The sequence below is a fragment of the Ziziphus jujuba genome, chromosome 8, assembly GCF_031755915.1.
Source record: "Ziziphus jujuba cultivar Dongzao chromosome 8, ASM3175591v1".
Classification (NCBI taxonomy): Eukaryota; Viridiplantae; Streptophyta; class Magnoliopsida; order Rosales; family Rhamnaceae; genus Ziziphus; species Ziziphus jujuba.
In genome coordinates, this window is record NC_083386.1 from 1970292 (window position 1) to 1988646 (window position 18355).

Genomic DNA, 18355 nt, shown 5'->3' on the forward strand with positions numbered 1-18355 from the left:
TTTTCATCAATCTATATATATATATATATATATATAAAGTAAAAATAGTTTCACAATACATCTCATATATATATATATAGAGTTTTTCTATGATCAAGACCGATTTGATGAAAATGATACGGTCCAAAAATGTGGAAAAATAACCAGCTATTAGATGTCAACTTATTCAGTGAACGGTTCAAATATTTCCCTGTTACATGTGATAAGATTGCAACTTCAAAAAAATTTCCTTCAACCTTCCCGCTTCAAAATATCATTTTCTTTCCCACTAGCACCACTGTTTCACACAGACTTTACCATTTCAAAATTTCCAAATAAAATTCACCATCTCTCACCATTTCAAAATTCCCAAATAAAATCCATCATCTCTTACTATTTCAAAATTCTCAAATAAAATCCACAATCTCCACCATTCCAGCCCCAGATATTCTTCTATTGCTTCCACCGCCCGGGGCCTTCTCTTCGACAATCCAAAATCCATTTAGAGCTTGGGTTAAAGATTAGTATTTGTGAGTCATTGTTTTTTTTTTTTTTTTAGCCTTTGTTTTTTTTTTTAAATGTGAACAAAAAACCAAAAAAAAAAAAAAAACAATGATATCGATGACCTACTGTCAGGACCCGTCTAAAATTCCTCACCAGAACCCTAGACAAGCCTTGATCGGAGGGAAACACCACCAAACCTTCCAACGGAAAATCCGATAACATTTCCCCTAAGGGTAGGACTTACCACAACATTCTTTGCACATAAAACACACTCCAATAAACACCACATTATTCCTCCCACCTTACTACAATTTGTTTTCACAAATTTACAGCACTCCAAAATAATAACAAGGAATCAGTAAGCAATTAAACAAATATCTGTCCAATCCGTATACAGAACGTTATACAAATAAATATGACTTTAATACTATGACAGATAAAAAAGCAATACAAGATGGAGAGGAAAAAGGGAGGAAAAGCTTCTCTTGGACTTTCGGCAATGAACTGAGACGTTGGGCTCACCCCGGATGATCAACGTTTCCCAACTTAGACCTAGGGGAATGGAATTTAAAAATATGAGATGCTAATCATCTCAGTAAGTGACCCAATCTATTACACAATTATAATATTAATAATATAACAATAAAAGAAACTTAATTAATCAATACCAAACAATTAATAAATAATTATAATAAATATTTGAAATAATATTTTCTCTCAAAAACCCATACAGTTCACTCAGTTGGAAGAGTTCCCCTTTTAAAATATTTTCACAAAACCCAATAATTGTACCTCAAAAATCAAGGAATAATCAATCTAATAAATTATAAATAAAATACAGTAAATTAAAGATCTAGAATGTATAATAAGAAACAAGAATAATTTTAATAACAATTATTAAATTGTACACAAAATGTCATAAATAAAATAAACAAAATCACTATAAAATTTACATAAAAAAATAATCAAGGAAATATCAAATTAAACGGAATGCAATAATTTAGAATGCACATAAATACAAATATTAATTTAGAACTCAATATATACATTGAAAACATTTAAAAAATCCAATAATTAAATTTAGAATAAAACATCACTAGATAAAATAAATAAAATCGTAAATAAACTTGTATTAGAAAATTTTGGCATAAAATAAAAATAAACTCAGTATATAAATTATAAAATTTATTGTTTAAATCAATAAAATAATCAAGAAAACATTTTAATAGATTTTACACCTCAATTTAAAATAGATAAAAAAATACAATAAAATTCATGTTAAAATCTCAAAATTTAAATAAATAATATCAACATGGTAAAATAAATATCTAAAACACCAATTTAAAATAATTGATAAAAAAACATGAATAAATACATTTTAGAAATATTAGTTTGAAATAAGCAATAAAACAAAATTAAATATGTTTACTTTTAAACACGATTCTAAAGCATCTTGGTTTGAAATTCGTATCGAGAAAATAATTTAACGCACCACACTATATACCAGTGATGCCCTATGATACCCAGCGTCCCGAGCACCATCTGGTAGGAGGTTAAAGAGAGAAACTTGCATACGGTCGCTTCGGCATCCCGACAGCGTTACTGCTTAAATCGTCACCCGGCCATGGAGGGGGACGGCTTATGTGGACTATATAAAACTTGTCTGCCCTCAGTCCGATGGCAACTCACGGGAGACATTATAACTTGTGCGCCCATCCACATATACAGTACAGAACACCAGTACTGTATGAGTGCGTCTAAAACAAATAACCAAATTTATTATTAAAATACGCAAATTTTTCCAAAATTCACCGTGAAAATTATACCATTTTTCAAACTCACATTCCCATATTTTTCTTTAATATCTCCAGCATAAATCCACCAATAATAATATACAAATAATTTTTCCCCAAATCATAAAATCAATCAAATAATATTTCAAGGGCATAATTATATAATTTGAAACCACCAAACTTAAAAAAATATTTTTCTTGAAATATTTAAAATCAAATCATGCCCAAAAATAATATTAAAATCCAAATACAATTAATTAAATGAAAACACCTTGCTCATGCATAATAAATACAATTAAATCACAATAATAATAATGCAGAATTCCTTAATAAACCAAACTTTTATTTAGCATCAATAAGCACATATATATGTATATATATATAAAATAAAATTTTTACCACAATTATATTTAAATTCCACCACATGAGCATATTTCTAAATATTAAATTAACACAAAATAAATATAATTAATCACCCCCAAATAGTTTTAAAGGTGGATCACTCACCTTGCGCACGCAATTAACGCAAGATCCTCCATGGGATCAATTTCATAACGCACACGTGCTCCTCCCGGAGATCGAACCTGTGGTTGTCGGGATCTCGTCGGAAAGCTCTCGGAATTCAAGTCCTCAATTCTCTCAATCCGTCGCGAATTGGAGGAAAGAAACCTCGTATTTGGGTTTAGGAGGTTGAATTAGTGGGGAAGGATAGGTGGGGTGATTGGAAACTCACCGGAATTGGCAGATTCCGGTGAGCCGCCGTGGTCATCGGAATCCGCCACCGCCGGCGGCCCGTCCGGTGGCTACTGGCCGTGAAACTTGGTGAAGTGGTAGATCTGATGATGGGTAACTCAACGGGACCAGCGGTGAGGCAAAGGAGGTTGAAATGGAGAGAAATCTGGGTTTGAAGCAATCGGCGCCGCCACCGGAAAAAGTTTCGATCTGGGCGGGTCGGCGGTCGGTTGGCCGTGATTTTTCGCTAGCCGGCAGGTTTTCAGGTGGGTTTCAAGCTAGGGTGGTGCATGTATTGTTCTGGTGGCTGGAAATGGGTGAACGGCGGTTGGCCGGTTGGGTTTCTCTCTCTAGCTCTCTCTCTTTCTCTCTCTCTCTCTCTCTCTCTCTCTCTCTCTCTTTCTCTCCTTCTCTTTCTCTCTCCTCCTTCCTCTTCTTAGCCAGTCAAAATGCCTATGAGTGCCACTGTACACTCACAGGTGGGTCCACTTTTTTGACACGTGGAATCACTGTTCACACACATACGGATCTATGAATAGTAAATGCTATCTCGGAAAAACTTCACAGGTCCGCAACTTTCAAACCACATGTCCAAATCGGACATACAGCTAGTCTATAAACTCGTATCAATGAGTACTTCACAACCATGCATGAGTCAAAGTTCCACTTTGCATGAACAAAAAGTCAACTTCGGCACCCCTTGGACAATTTGGACCTTAACTTGTTTTGCTCATAACTTTCAAACCGTAGCTCCGTTTTCGACGTGCTACTAGTCTATGAACTTGTGCCAATGTGTACTTTTTAATGGTACCTCGGTCAATGTGAAATTTCATCAGGAGCAAAAAGTCAACATTTGACCATTCTCTATCAACGACGGTCAAACCCAGTCAACCTTGGTCAAATTTGAGAAATTTCTAGTGTACTTCGGGACGGGGTGTTACACCTACAGAACATCACCGGATTAGGTATCAAACAAGTGGTCATTTTCCTTCAGATTAAGGGCTACTCTTTCTTGGTGGTCTAGAGTAGTCTTAACATGGCCTAGAGAGAAGTCTCGGTGGTGACTGTATCGCTGCCTAGAGCAGAAAGGGCGTCTATGGCCTTGAAATTTAGTCTCGTTTGGTTGGGCTCTTTTGAGTCTTGAGGCCCCAATTTTGATCGGATATGAGATTGAGGAATTTCTACTTAGAGAGTTTCGATTGAGCTGTGAGGGATGATCAAGCAATCATAAAGGAGTTATAGTGGTGGGGTTTCACAGACCAAGAATTGAAATGATGGTATTATGGATTGAAATGAATATTGGAAAGAAGGAGGTTTGAGGACATAGAGTTCTGGAAGCTTTAACGATTCTGTAAATTTTTTTAATTTTTTTGTTATTTTATTTTTTTAATTCCTTTGTAATTTTTTTATATTTTTACAAGTATCATTCAAAATAATAAAATTCAAACTTAACAAAAAAAAAAATTGAGGACCAATTGAAAATTACAAACTTGAAAAGATAACCAAAAAAAAATAGGGAACCAAAGCCAACGCTTTTACATCCCAACACCATCGGCTTTGGTCCCCCTAATTTTTTTAAATTTATTATTTTCTTTTTTACTTTCTTTTTTTAATTCTTTTGTAATTTTTTTTTTATATTTTTGCAAGTATCATTCAAAATAATAAAATTCAAAATTAACAAAAAAAAAATTGAAGACCAATTGAAAATTACAAAATTGAAAAGATAATAAAAAAAAATTTGGGGGACCAAAACCAATGTTATTACATCCCAGCAGTGTTGGCTTTGATCCCCTAATTTTTTAAATTTTTTTCTTATTTTCTTTTTTTTTAATTCTTTCATAATTGTCTTATATTTTTGCAAGTATCATTCAAAATAATAAAATTCAAATTTAACAAAAAAAATTGAGAACCAATTGAAAATTATAAAATTGAAAAGATAATAAAAAAAAAGGACCAAAGTCAACCATATTACATCCCAGCAGCGTTGGCTTTGATCCCCCAATTTTTTAAAATTTTTATTATTTTTTTTAATTATTTTGTAATTTTTTTATCTTTTTACAAGTATCATTTAAAATAATAAAATTCAAACTTAACAAAAAAATTTGAGCATCAATTGAAAATTACAAAATTGAAAAAATATAAAAATAAAATTGTGGCATCAAAGCCAACGTTATTACATCCCAGCAGCATTGGCTTTGGTCCCCCCAATTTTTTAATACTTTTCATTATTTTCATTTCTTAATTCCTTTATATTTTTTTTTATGTTTATGCAAGTATCATTCAAAATAATAAAATTCAAACTTAACAAAAAAATTGAGGACCAATTAAAAATTACAAAATTGAAAAGATAATTAAAAAAAAGTGGGACCAGAGGCAATGTTATTATATCCCAGCAGCGTTGGCTTTGGTCTCCCAATTTTTTAAATTTTTTTTTATTATTATTTTTTAATTCCTTTATAATTTTTGTTTTTGATATTTTTACAAGTATCAATTAAAATAATAAAATTTAAACTTAACAAAAAAAATTAAGGACCAATTGAAAATTACAAAATAGAAAAGATAATAAATAAAAAAATTGGGGGACCAAAGCCAATGTTACTACATCTCAGCAGCGTTGACTTTGGTCCCCTAATTTTTAAATTTTTTTCATATATATTTTTTAATTCCTTTCTAATGTTTTTATATTTTTGCAAGTATCATTCAAAATAATAAAATTTAAAATTAACAAACAAAATTGAGGACCAATTGAAAATTATAAAATTGAAAAGATAATAAATAAAAAAGGGACCAAAGCCAACCCTATTGCATCCCAACAGCGTTTGCTTTGGTCCCCCAATTTTTTAAAATTTTTATTATTTTTTTATTATTTTTTTAATTTCTTTGTAATTTTTTTATATTTTTCCAAGTATCATTCAAAATAATAAAATTTAAACTTAACAAAAAAAATTGTGCACCAGTTGAAAATTACAAAATTGAAAAGATAATAAAAAAAAATTGGGGGATCAAAGCCAACATTATTACATCCCAACGTTATTACATCCCAGCAATATTGGCTTTAGTCCATCCAATTTTTAATATTTTTTATTATTTTCTTTTCTTAATTCCTTTATAATTTTTTTATGTTTTTGCAAGTATCATTCAAAATAATAAAATTCAAACTTAACAAAAAAAAATTGAAGACCAATTAAAAATTACAAATTGAAAATATAATTTGAAAAAAATGGGGACCAAAGGCAACGCTATTACATCCCAACAGCGTTGGCTTTAGTCTTCCACTTTTTCAAAATTTTTTATTATTTTTTTTAATTCCTTTGTAATTTTTTTTATATTTTACAAGTATCATTTAAAATAATAAAATTTAAACTTAACAAAAAAAATTAAGGACCAATTGAAAATTACAAAATTGAAAAGATAATAAATAAAAAAATTGGGGGACCAAAGCCAACGTTATTAAATCCCAGCAGCGTTGACTTTGGTCCCCCTATTTTTTAAAAATTTTTACTATTTTTTTTTAATTCCTTTATCATTTTTTTATATTTTTGCAAGTATCATTCAAAATAATAAAATTCAAACTTAATAAAAAAAATTGAAAATTATTTAAAATTACAAAATTGGAAAGATAACAAAAAAAAAAATGGAGGACCAAAACCAATGCTTTTACATCCTAAAAAGCTTGACTTTGGTCCCCAAATTTTTTAATTTTTTTATTATTTTCTTTTTAATTTTTTTAATTCCTTTGATGAAAATTGGACAAAAAAAAAAAAAGAGGACAAAACTTTTGATGAAAATATGATAATGGAAAAAAAAAAAAGGGTTCTCTAAAATTGGAAAAAAAAAAAGAAGAAATTTTTTTTGATGAAAATATGATAATAAAAAAAAATGATTTGTGTTTAAAATTGGACTAGAAAAGAAGAAAAAAAAAGGAAGAAAAAAAACTGTCACAAAAGAGAACAAAGCTGACGCTATGTTCAGAACAAGCATTAGCATTATACAGGATTTAGCAATGCTATTTTAAAATAGCATCGCTAAAAACTAAAACTAAATATATAAACTTATATATATGGTTTTTAGCGCTGCTATTTTTAAAATAACGTCACTCAAGCTTATACAAAGCTGATTTATATATTTGGTTTTTAGCGGCGCTATTTTAAAATAGCATCGCTAAAGCCTATAAGAAGCCGTTTCTTCTGAAAATAGCATCGGTTTTTATCCCTTTTGTGACATTTTTTTCCTTCCCTTTTTTTCTTCTTTTCTAGTCCAATTTTAAACACAAACCCTCTTTTTTTTTTTTTTGTCATATTTTCATAAAAAAAAAAATTTTCTCTTTTTTTTGGGTCCAATTTTAAAGACAAACCCTCTTCTTTTTTGTTCAATATCATATTTTCATCAAAAACAATTTTCTCTTTTTTTTTGTCCAATTTTAAACACAAACCCCTTTTTTTTTGTTTATTATCATATTTTCATCAAAGAAATTAAAAAAAATGAAAAAAATAAAAAATTTAAAAAGTTGGAGGACCAAAGTTAAGACTTTTAGGATGTAAAAGCATTTTGTAATTTTGAATTGCTCCTCAAATTTTTTTTGGTTAAGTTTGAATTTTATTATTTTGAGTGATACTTGTAAAAATATAAAAAAATTCTAAAGGAATAAAAAAAATAATAAAAAATTTTAAAAAATAGGGGGATCAAAGCCAACGCTGCTGGGATGTAATAGCATTAGCTTTGGTCCCCCAATTTTTTTTTATTTTTTAATTTTGTAATTTTCAATTGGTCCTCAATTTTTTTTGTTAAGTTTAAATTTTATTATTTTAAATGATACTTATAAAAGTATAAAAAAAAAATTACAAAGGAATTAAAAAATAATATAAAAATTTAAAAAATTGGGGGATCAAAGCCAACGCTGCTGGGATGTAATAGCATTGGCTTTGGTCATCCAAATTTTTTTTTATTATCTTTTCAATTTTGTAATTTTCAATTAGCCCTCAAATATTTTTGTTAAATTTGAATTTTATTATTTTGAATTATACTTGCAAAAATATAAAAAAATATATATATAAAGGATTTAAAAAAAATAAAGAAAATAATAAAAAATTTAAAAAATTGGGAGACCAAAGCCAACGCTGCTGGAATGTAATAGCGTTAGTTTTGGCCCCAATTTTTTTTAATTATCTTTTTAATTTTGTAATTTTCAATTTGTCCTCAATTTTTTTTGTTAAGTTTTAATTTTATTATTTCGAATGATACTTGCAAAAACATAAAAAAAATTATAAAGGAATTAAAAAACAATAATAAAAAATATTAAAAAATTGGGGAGACTAAAGCCGACGCTGCTGGGATGTAATAACTTTGGCTTTGGTCCCCCAAATTTTTTTTTTATTATCTTTTCGATTTTATAATTTTCAATTAATCCTCAATCTCTTTTTTAGTTAAGTTTGATTTTTTTTATTTTGAATGATACTGGCAAAAATATAAAAAAAAAAAATTACAAAAGAATTAAAAAAAAAAGAAAGTAAAAAAGAAAATAATAAAAAAATTTAAAAAATTAGGAGACCAAAGCCAATGCTGTTGGGATGTAAAAGCGTTAGCTTTGGTCCCCTAATTTTTTTTTTGTTATCTTTTCAATTGGTACTTAATTTTTTTTGTTAAGTTTGAATTTTATTATTTTGAATGATACTTGTAAAAATATTAAAAAAAAATTACAAAGGAATTAAAAAAAAATTACAATAACAAAAAAAAAATATTTTACAAAAGCGTGAAAGCTTCTAGAACTCTACGTCCTCAATTCTCTTTCTTTCCAATATTCAATTCAACCCACAACACCACCATTTCAATTCTTGGTCTCTGAAACCCACCACGCTAACTCCTCTTGTCAGGACCCATCCAGAATTCCTCCCCGGAACCCTAGACAAGCCCTGATCCTAGGAAAATACCACCGAACCTTCCAACGGAAAATCCGGCAGCACCTGCCCTAAGGGTAGGACTAACCAAAAATTACCTGCACTGAAAACACACTTCTATACTCATCCCCTTATTCCTCCCGCAAACTACAAATTGTTCCACAAATTTCAGCACTTCTCAACAATAACAACAGTCCAGTGCATAAATAAAACATAAGTGTCCCAATAGTATACAGAGCTTTAAGAAGTGCTAATCAACAGAAATACAACAAGGATGAAATAAATAATACACTGAAATGAAAAAAAGTACAGAAGTACTTCTCGAAACACAACAGCAGTGGAAAACTTGGTTCGCTCCGGAAGAACGTCTACCACCACTTGCACCTAAGGGAACGGAACTTAAAAACGTGAGATGCTAATCATCTCAATGAGTGACCCTAACTACTGAACACTTTTAATGATAATAAAATAATAATAATAACAATTAAGAAAATTGAATAAATACCAACAATTGATAAATAAATAATAATAACTGTTGGAAATAATAATTTCCCTCAAAACTCTCATCAATCGCTCCGTTTGAAATGTTCCCTTTTTAAAACCTTTTCACAAAACCCGATGTACGTATTTCCCGAAAACCAAGGGATTAAACCATATGATAAACAATAAATAAATAAATACATACCCCAATGTATAATTAAAATGTAATAAATTATAGTAAATAATTTTTGAACACCTTTGGGGTTTAAAACGTTATTTGCAAATTACATCTAACGCACTACACCATATACCGGTGATGCCCTCCGATACCCAGCGTCCCGAGCACCGACTGGCGGGGGGTTAAAGAGAGAAACCTGCAAAACTTCGGCGTCCCGACAATACCGCTGCTGAAACCATCTCCCGGCCAAGGAGGGGGCCGGCTGTGGCCAATAACAAACTTGCCTGCCCACGGTCCAATGACAACAACGGGAGAAATAATAACCGCGCGCTAAACCACATAATACCTGCGCGCTACCACATGTCCATACACCAGAACACCAATACTGTATGAGTGCGTCTAAAAATAAACATTATTAACCAACCGTACCGTTTTCCAAAATTACCGTGGGAAATACATTAAATTCTCACATTTACCATCCCACATATTTTTATTTAATAAACCGGTACGAAACATTGATAACCAACAAACCACAATAAAACCATAACCAAATTGTACCACATGAGCATAATTTAAATACCAATTAAACATAATTAATTGCCCAAAATAATTTTTGAAGGTGGGTCACTCACCTTGAGCGCGTAAATCAACTAAGATCCTCCTCGGGATCAACTCCACCACTCGTACGCGCACCTAAACAACCCTAGTGTACCAACCAAAAATATTAATATTTTATTCGGATAATTCCCAAATGGGTACCCGGGGAGCAAACACCAAACGATATCTAAAAGTTGCGAGTTATATACCGAATCGAAGCTCGCATGATGAGGATCACGGATTCGGTCTTATTTTCCGGTGATCGGACCCGACGGGGTCGAAATCTCGCCGGAAAGCTTTTTCGGGTTTTGGCTCCGCAATTCTCCCAAACCGTTGCGAATTGGCGGAAACGGATGCCGGATTCAGGTTCAGGAGGTCGAACACAGTGGATTGGAGTCGACCGGGAAACTGGGTACTCGCCAGAACAGTAACTTTCGGCGAGCCGCCACGGTCACCGGCAACCGTCGCCGGCGGCAGCGCGTGCGGTGGCCGTTGGCTGTGATTTTTTGCAAATTGTAGATCGTGGGGAGAGCAATCCAACGGGACCGGCGGTGAGGCAAACGGAGGCCGGACGGCAGAGAAATCACGGTTTGAAGATTTCCGGTCCCTCGCCAGAAAACGCTCCGATCCCGGCGCATTAGTGGTCCGATGGCTGTGAAACTTGGTTGGTCGGCCGGACTTGAGGAGGTGGTGCTGGCTAGCTGGCGCGTGTGGCCAGAAAATGGCCGGAAATGGGTCGATCGGCGGTGGAGGGAAAAAGTCACCGTCGATCTCTGAACGTCCGATCCGGGCGCGTCCGGCGGCCGATCGCCGTGAAACTTTGAGGTTTTGCCAGAAATGGGGAGGGGAATCTTGCTGGCCGGTGCGTGTACAGTAGATCGGCCGGAAAATTTGAAAATCTCCGTTGGCCGTCAGACTTTCTCTTTCTTTCTCTCTCCTCTCTCTCTTTCTCTCTCTTCCCCGAGATTTTATCAAATAAAACCCATCGTGTGACACTGTTCATTCCACGTGGACCAATCAGGTGACGACACATGGCATTTCATTGTTCATCGACTCAAAAACATTAAAATATTACGGTATCCGGCAAACTTCACGCGTCCATAACTTTTTAACCGGATGTCTGTTTTAAGCATGCCGGTAGTCTGTGAACTAATTTCCCCATAAATGAAAAGTCAACTCCGGCACCCCTTGGACAGTTTGCACTTCAACTTGTTTTGCCCATAACTTTCAAACCGTAACTCCGTTTTCGACGTGCTACTAGTCTACGAACTCGGGGCATCATGCACTTCGCCACGGTACTGTGGTCAACTGGAAATTCAAACTGGAGTAAAAAGTCAACTTTTGACCCGCTCGGTCAACGGTCAATGTGCACGGATTCCGGTGCGATTTGGGACGGGGTGTTACACCTCTATGATCGCATGCTCATCCCTCACAGCTCAATCGAATTGGGACGGGGTGCGATTTGGAACTCCTCAACCTCATATCCGATCAAGATCGGGGCCTCAAGACTCAAAAGAACCCAACCAAACGAGACACAATTATCAAGGCCATAGACGCCCTTACTGCTCCCGGCAGCGATACAGTCACCACCGGAACTTTTCTCTAGGCCACGTCAAGACTACTATGGATGTAACACCCCGTCCCGAAGTACATCAGAAATTTCTCAAATTTAACAAAGGTTAACCGAGTTTGACCGTCGTTGACCGAGAAGGGATCAAATGTTGATTTTTTGTTCCTGATAGAATTTCACATTGATCGAGGTACCGTTAAAAAGTACACGTTGTCATGAGTTCATAGACTAGTAGCACGTCAAAAATGGAGCTGCAGTTTGAAAGTTATGAGCAAAACAAGTTGAGGTCTAATTGTCCAAGGGGTGCCCGAGTTGACTTTTTGTTCATGTAAAGTTGAGCTTTGACTCGTGCATGGTTGTGAAGTACTCATCGATACGAGTTCATAGACTAGCGGTACACCCGATTTGGACATGTGGGTTGAAAGTTATGGACCTGTAGAGTTTTTCAAATACAGTATTATTTTAATATTATTTTTAAATATGTGAACAGTGTGTCACGGTTGTCTTAATAAAGGGTGCCATGTGTCACAAAGGTGTGATGCCACAGGTTAACCATGATTAAATACCATAATATTTTATTATTATTCTATACAATAATATTATTTTAATATTATTTAATTATTTTCTTTTTTCTTTCTTTTTATTTTCTTTTCTTTTCTTTTTTTTTTTCCTTCTCCCACATGGGAAAAACACCCCCCACCCCCCCCCCCCCCCCCGCGGCGGGAACCTTTCTTCTTCTTCTTTCTCCTTCTTTCCTTTTCCTCCTCTCGAGTCCTTGCCGTTTCTCAAATTCTGTCACCGGACGACCATACACGCCGGCCAGGGAAGGAGCCCATTCCCCGGCGATGCCAACCTCCAAATTTCCCGACCAAACGCCCCCGAATGCACCCAGATCGGGTCGATGAAGTTGGCGGCGGTGGGTTTGAGTTCTCCTGCGATTCTCACCGTTTCCGGCCAGTCCAGTCCAATCTTCCACCCCTTTCCCCCTATTTTGGATCTTCTGAGTTCAAATATGGTCTCCAATTGTTTAAATTCGAAGTAGTTCGCGAGTTATGGGGATGTGAAGTTTGGCCGATACTTCCCGGGCAAATTCCGACCACCACCGATGGAATTGGGGTCAATGGAGGCCGGTAATGTGATCCTCGTTCCATAAGCTTCGTTTCGGTATATTACTCACAAATTTTGGTTAATGTTTGTGTTAAACCTCCCCGGTACCGGGTATTATTTACTTGAATAAAATATTAATTTATTTGAGTTGTGTAATATTGTTGTTCTAGGAGCACGTGTGCGTCGTGGAATTGATCCCATGGAGGATCTTGGATTAATTGTATGCTCGAGGTGAGTGACCCACCTTCGAAATTAATTTTGGAAGTCAAATTAATTATTTTGTGATATTTTAATATTTGAATGTTTTATTTTATGTTAATTGTTAGATAAATTGTGAATTAAATTTTGATGCCCATATTTTAATAAATTGAAATATATGATTTTTAATAAACTATGGAAATCTAGATTTTATGACAATTTGATATTTAAAGGAATTGTAAAAGTAATATTATTTGATTTATTATGGAATTTATTTGTGAATTTATTTTGATTAATAAAAAATGCATTTATATAAATTTATGCATTGTGGAAATTATTTTATGGTATTGAGGATTTGTGGAATTAACTTATATATGAAATTTATGTGGTTTAATATTATTTTTGGTATGATTTGATTTTAAAGATTTTAAGAAAAATATTGGTTTAAGTTTGGTGGTTTCAAATTATATAATTTTGTCATTGGAATATTATTTGATTGATTTTATGATTTGGGGAGAATTATTTGTATATTATTATCGGTGGATTTATGCTGGAAGTATTAAAGAAAAATATGGGAAGGTGAATTTGAAAAATGGTATAATTTCCACGGTGAATTTTGGAAAATTGGGTATTTTGGTAATAAACTTGATTATTTGTTTTAGACGCACTCATACAGTATTGGTGTTCTATACTGTATATGTGGATGAGCGCGCAAGTTATAATGTCTCCCATGAGTTGCCATTGGACCGAGGGCAGGCAAGTTCTATATGGTGCACATAAGCCGTCCCCCTCCATGGCCGGGTTGACAGTTTAAGCAGCGGCGCTGTCGGGACGCCGAAGCGACCGTATGCAAGTTTTTCTCTTTAACCTCCCACCAGATGGTGCTCGGGATGCTGAGTATCATAGGGCATCACTGGTATATAGTGTGGTGCGTCAAGTATTATTTTTCAGATATAAGTTTCAAATATTAAAGTTTTAAAGCAGCTTTTAAATTAAACGAATTTAATTTATTTATTTACCTATTTCCAATTAGTATTTTCTAAAATGTAATTATTCATATTTTATGTCATTTATTTTAAATTAATGTTTTTTCAGTGCATCTTGCCATAAAAATATTATATAGATTGGTTGAATATTTCAAAATGAATATTATAATATTTTACCACTTATTTTACAGGATTGTTTGTAATTATTTAAATTATATTTTTGATACTGTTTATTTTGATTTATTAAATCAAATTTTATGAATTATATATTGAATTTATCTTTTATGTTATATTTCTTTCATGCAAGTATTCTAAATTTATTTTATTATATTTCATTATATTTTATTCGTATTTGGATTATTTAATTATTTATTAAATTAATTATTCCTTGATTTTTGGGACATAAAAGATTGGGTTTTGCGAAAATGTTTTAAAAGGGAAACCTTTCCAACGGAGTGAATGGTGAGGGTTTTGAAAGTAAACATTATTTTCAATTAATTATTATTTATTTATTTATTTATTCTTAATTAATCAAATGTACTATAATTATCGTTACTATTATAATTATACAGTAGATAGGGTCACTCACTGAGGTGAGCCCGATGTCTCAGTTCATTGTCGAAAGTCCAAGAAGCATCTCCTCTCTTTTTCCTCTCCATCTTGTATTGCTTCTTCATCTGACATTGTATTAATTTCATAATTACTTGTATAATGCTCTGTATACTGTATTGGACACATTTTATTAAATACTGCATTAATTCCCTATTATTATTATTTTGGAGTGCTACAAATTTGTGGAATTAAATTGTAGTAAGGTGGGAGGAATAAGATGGTGTTTATAAAAGTGTGTTTTCAGTACAGGAAAATTGTGGTAAGTCCAACCCTTAGGGAAGGTTCTGCCGGATTTTCTATTGGAGGATCCAGTAGAGTTTTCTTGGGATCAGGGCTTATCTAGGGTTCCAGTGAAAAATTTTGAACGGGTCTTGACAGTGGACCACCAAGAAAAAGCAACCCTTAATCTGGAGAAAAATACCCACTTGTTTGGTACGTAAGCCAGTGATGTTTTGCAGGTCATCGATGTCATTTTTTATTTTTATTTTGGTTTTTTGTTCACACTTAAAAAAAAAAAAACAAAAAACAAAAACAAAAACAAAGGCTTAAAAAAAAAAAAACAATAGCTCACAAATACTAACCTTTAACCCAAGTTCTAAATGGATTTTGGATTGTGGAGGAGAAGGCTCGGGCAGTGGAAGCAATAGAAGAATATCCGGGGCTGAAATGGTGGAGATGGTGAATTTTATTTGGGAATTTTGAAACAATAAGAGATAATGGATTTTATTTGGAAATTTTGAAATGGTGAGAGATGGTGGATTTTATTTGGAAATTTTGAAATAGTAAAGTCTATGTGAAACAGTAATGCTAGTGGGAAAGAAAATGATATTTTCAAATGGGAAGGTTGAAAGAAATTTTTTTGAAGTTGCAATCTTCCCACGTGTGACAGGAAAATATCTGAGCTGTTCACTGGATATGTTGAAATCTAATAACTGATCATTTTTCTATGTTTTTGAACCATACCATTTTTGCCAGATCGATCCTAACCATAGAAGGATTATATATATATATATATATATATATATATTAGATCTACTACTATAGTAACAATCATTGTTTTTTTTTTTTGGGTGAATTAGTAACAATCATTGTTGGTACTCAATTTCATATCAACTCCTATTTTTTCATAGGGTTGCAGTGGCAGCTCAAGTGGCAGAGCACAGCCACAACCATGCGGTGATGTGGGGGTTTCGACTCTTGGGGGTGGGGGGGGTAGAGGAGCACAGCCACAACCACACGGTGGTGCGGGGGCTCGACTCTTGTGGGGTAGGGTGCCTGGGGCCAGCCACACTAGCCAAAAAAACAAAAGAAAAAAAAAAAATACTACTTTTCTATTTCTTTTTTGACTTTTCCTACCTCGAAAACTTCTATTTATTTTTATGTTTATATTTTTAAACAAAATTCTGAATCTTATTTCATTAAAAAAAAATAAACAGTTAATATTTTTGCATCCTTGTTTACTAAATAGTGATAAATATATATATATATATATATATATATATATATTTTTTTTATTCCTTTCATTTTCTTTCTCTTTTTGTCTTTTTATTTCTTTTAGTATTTTTTTCATCAGTTTTTAATTTTAGGTTTTCTTATTTTTCCCCTTATCTTTCATTTTTTTCCTTTTCTTTTTTCTTATCTCACTCTTACCACCAATGGCCTGCCGTGAAGGTTGCCCAAGGTCAATGGATCTTAAGGATTTAGCAGCTGTATGAGTATTAATTTCAAACCCTAAAGAAAATAAAAATGGCTAAAAAAATTCAAAAGGAAAAGAGAAAAATTAAAGGATTTTTGATAATTTTATATATAAATGAAGTGTCAAGAGAAATTTTAACGTGTAAAAAGCAATACTCGGTGATGTAACATTTTCATGGGATATGAAAAACCCACTTATACTAATTAATCCAATAAAACACCCGGTCAAGGGCAAAATTTCTAGTACTCCTACAATTTATCAATTGACACATGTCTCACCTTTTCCACTTCAGACGGCTCCTTCACTTCTCCATCTGCTTCATTTTTCTAATCACTTCTCAAGAAGTCTGTAGCCATGTAGCGAGATTGTAGTGCAATTGGAGGTTGGAGAAGGTCTGAGCCAGAGATAGTTCTTTCAAATAGCAATATTAGAGATAATAAGAGAAGGCTTTGCTTTGATGCAAGGGCTCCACCGTGAAGTCTTAACAATGTTTTGGAATTCAAAGGTGGAAAAAGAAAACAGTACTGAATCTATTTTAAGTGATCTTTTGGTGTTTTTTGGGTATATAATTAGATGTCCAAAAAAAATGGTTGAATAATTTTGGAAATTTTATTTTATTATTATTATTATTTTTAATAAAAAGATTCTTTGGTCTAAGAACGGGGACGCTCCACTTTATGGATGATATGGTTCTTTGTAATAGGCCAAAATAGCAAGATTCACCTTGAGCATTTTTATTTTTTTTTTGTCTCTCGCTCTTGTTTTACTCAGGTGTAAAAGGGGAAACAAATTTGGACTTCGAAGAAAGAAAAAAAAAAAAAAAAAGCAAATAAATATGCATCGGGATATTTAAAAGGAAGAAGTAAAAGGCAACCAAATTACAAAAAAATTAATAAAATCCGATTAATATTCTCTTAGTGCATAAATAACTCTTGATTTGTTGTATTCTCGAAATGAAGTTCCACCATCTGTGCTTATTTATTTATTTTTCATTCTTATACGAATCCAATTCGATCAAAACGTTCCCCAAATCCGACCTCTACAATTCCAATAGCTTGATGAGTATTGAGATATAACAGTTTTAGCCAACTTCTTCAGAAGTCAAATGAGAAAAACGCAGAAGAAGGAGAAGAGAAGAAGCCATGTTGAGTTCTGGAAAAGTGATGAGAAAAACAGAGCAAACGGAGAAGTGAAGAAGCCGATTCAGTGGTGCAAAAAGTAAAGTAAACCAGATGTCAATTCGAGAATGACAGCACAGGAGTACCGAGTCGTTAGTAATACAGGAGCATTAGAAAATTTTCCCGGATCAAGCATTTTCTTGGACGAGAAGAATACTTCCTTCCTTTCTCTAAAGGCTATAAAGCTGCTTTGGGGCCCACATGCCACGTGCTGTTTGGAGACGAGGGATAATTTTATATTCGATTGGGACAGGTGCATTTTGGTATCAATTCCAACTGTTCTATTTCTCTTTTGACTTTTTTAACCCTGTATTTGTGCCATGCGAATGCGAAACACGAGTTTGAGTAGTTGAAAAGGACATTTTAAATAGTTTATAAATTAGATAAATTATTTTTTTTAAAAAAATTTTCTATTTATATTTTGGTATCTATTTCTCTTTTTGAACTTCTCCCACCCGATAAACTTTTATTTATTTTTATTTTTATATTTTTAAACAAAATCCTGCATCTTGTTTCATTAAAAAATCAATAATAAATATTTTTGAGTCCTTGTTTTACTAAATAACCATAAATATTTTTTTATTTTTTATTCCTTCTATTTTCTTTCTTTTTTAATATTTTTATCTTCTTTTAGTATTATTCTTTTCATCAGGTTTTTAATCTTAGGTTTTCTTATTTTTCCCCTTATTTTTCATTTTTTTCATTGCTTTTTTCTTATCTTTTTTTTAATATATTTCTTTATTTTTTTATTTATTTTTATCTTTATTTTTTCCTGTAATTATTTATTTTTGACCTTTAGATTTGTTTTTCCTCCTCTCTATTTTTTTTCCCTTTTATTTATTTTTGTTTCT

At 32.6% G+C, this 18355-nt stretch overlaps 2 protein-coding genes across 2 annotated transcripts in view; one reads left to right on the forward strand and one right to left on the reverse strand.

Annotated features, from left to right (window-relative positions):
* The window catches only part of LOC107412847 (nascent polypeptide-associated complex subunit alpha-like protein 1), a 444693-nt gene that overhangs the window by 120316 nt on the left and 306022 nt on the right, over positions 1-18355 (reverse strand). The gene's annotated exons all lie outside the window — the stretch shown is intronic.
* Positions 1-18355, forward strand: part of LOC107412808 (uncharacterized) — a 123489-nt gene that overhangs the window by 16815 nt on the left and 88319 nt on the right. The window lies entirely within an intron of this gene.